The sequence below is a fragment of the Argentina silus genome (genome assembly GCF_951799395.1).
Source record: "Argentina silus genome assembly, chromosome: 12".
NCBI lineage: Eukaryota > Metazoa > Chordata > Actinopteri > Argentiniformes > Argentinidae > Argentina > Argentina silus.
The window spans coordinates 609,057-611,553 of NC_139666.1; the positions used below are offsets into that span (position 1 = coordinate 609,057).

General features: G+C 44.0%; 1 protein-coding gene across 1 annotated transcript in view; it reads left to right on the forward strand.

Moving 5' to 3' along the window:
- Nucleotides 1–2,497, forward strand: part of abcb6b (ATP binding cassette subfamily B member 6 (LAN blood group) b) — a gene marked incomplete at its 5' end in the record, with an annotated part of 34,301 nt that overhangs the window by 7,992 nt on the left and 23,812 nt on the right.

A 2,497-nucleotide genomic window follows, 5' to 3' on the forward strand; every position in this document is an offset into this window, starting at 1 on the left:
TCTCTCTCTTTCTCTCCCTCTCTCTCTTTCTCTCTCTCTCTTTCTCTCTCTCTCCCTCTCTCTCTTTCTCTCTCTCTCTCCTTGGTTTTCACCCCACAATGGACAGAAAGATCAACAGCTCTTGGCTTCGAGTCTTTGGATGTTTTTGGGGATATTTGGGCCACTGTCCATCCCTCCACGGTGGCAGACAGGTTGGCACTAACGTCTGAGATTAGAGAAGTGCACTAGGGGGTGATCACATGATCTGATATTTCACTAGGGGGTGATCACATGATCTGATATTTCACTAGGGGGTGATCACATGATCTGATATTTCACTCTCAGGTCCAGATGGAGGGGGTGGGGTCAGGCAGGGGACAGCCTGCAGGGGAGAAAGGGGTGCCTGGATAGCTGATGGATTCCAGAAGGTGGATTTTAAACGCTTGAACAGGAATGGGAATGGGGCTTTAGCTCTGCTTGTAAATACAGTGGAATAGCTTTGGTGAGAAATATGGTGCTTTCGCTTTGGCTGGATATACTTTATGGAGCCTCTCCTCTCTCCTCTCTTGGCTGAATTGCCTTTCCTGGTTACGACAATATTGTTTATTCTCACCTCAGAGCCCACTTTTCTCCTCTCCTCTCCCCTCCCCTCCCCTCCTCTCCTCTCCTCTCCTCTCCCCTCCCCTCCCCTCCCCTCTCTTCTACTTCTTCTTCTGCCCATTTACCACAACCGCTCAAAGATCAAAGCCTGTAATTAAAGTTATTAGGTAAAATTCTTCCATTTTGTATTTCACATCATGTGTTGAGATCATTCTGATCATTGTTTAGTGAAAGCAGTTCTGCTCAGTTCTGTCTCCGGTATTCACAAGCACCGCTCAACCTCATGCTGGGCTCGGGAACAAAGCAAAGATCTCAACTAGGCCAATGAACGTAGCTCCAGAAACATTCTCCTCATAAAATAAGCAAACTCCTCACACTCACTTCCTCTTAGTGCTGGGGTTGATCATCAAAGATACTGAAGATTCCTTTCAATAAGCACCGTGGCCGGAGAATGACAACAAACACAATCCGTCAAACTCATTTCTAGATTTCTCAAAGATCTTATTAATATCCGTTCATATTTCCCGTTGTTTTTGAATTCCTCTGTGAGGGTTATTCATAAAGCCTGCGTTGCCTGAGACACCTTGCTGTGTGTGCAGAGTGAAGACCAACAGTCTGTGTTTGTGTCTGGGCTATCTTCTACCCTAACCCTAACCCTAACCCTAACCCTAACCCTAACCCTAACCCTGACCCTGACCCTAACCCTATCTTCCTCTTGGTCAGCCGTGCATTTCCTGTGTAGCCTATCAGGAATGTGACACAACAACAGAGTCAGATGCAGGACCACGCTCCGGCTCGGACCGCTGTCACGGCCCGGGGCTGCTGTGGATGAACGCCTTGAACCAAAGCATGCTGTCGTCAGGAGAAATTCAAAACAATGTTATTCTTTTTTTTAATATATATATGTTTTTTAGGGCATTTCTACTTTATTGGGATAGAGACAGTAGAGATTGACAGGAAGGATGGGAGAGAGAGAGAGGAGGGATGACATGCAAGATAGGTCGAGGGTCGGAATCGAACCAGGAACCTTGTGATTACGTGGTAAGCGCATTAGTGTGCACTAGTGTATTGCACTAGTGTTTAAGTTTTAACTGATGAGTGACTAATTAATACTTAGAACTTATTAAAAGAGTCAGAAATCCTTTCCACTCCTCTCTTCTGACTAAATCCACTCAGAGATTTAAGATTGTACACCCAAGGGGAGGCTGGCGGAGGTAGAAATTGGAGGACGGGGCTCATAGTAATGCATGGATCGGAATGAAGAATGGTATCAAACACACATTTAATACCATTCTTCATTCCATTCCATGCATTACAATGAGCCCCGTCCTCCGATTTCTACCTCCACCAGCCTCCCCTGGTACACCCTCACCAACACTTCATAGACGACCCACCTCAATATCATCTACGTCTTTTCTATTAATTATATTATTATTATTATTATTATTATTATTATTATTATTATTATTATTATTATTATTATTATTATTATATTATTATTAATTATATTATTTATTTATTTTAAAAGGTATCAAGTATTTGGGGTTATATTTGACGAGGTGCTGTATGCACCTGAAGTAAAAAATAATAATAATAATAATAATGAAAATCCTTGTTACCGTGGGAGACTGTGAAGGGGTGTGGGGGGAGGCTGTGGTCCAGTGACTTTATTACAGGAAGAGGAAATGAGGATTAGGTCGGGGCAGAGGGAGGCCAGCGGCCCGCCTGGGGGGGGGGGGTGGCCAGACAGGGGGATCTCATCTCTGTCTGTCATTACAACTCTCATTCCTGTCTCATTATTACGGCTCTTCAATCTCACTTCCAGCTCATCCCAGCCTAGCTGTGGTGTATGAAAACCATCTTAGATCAGACCAAGAATTACAAATGACTTCTCCAGCATCATAAAAAGACAATTCAT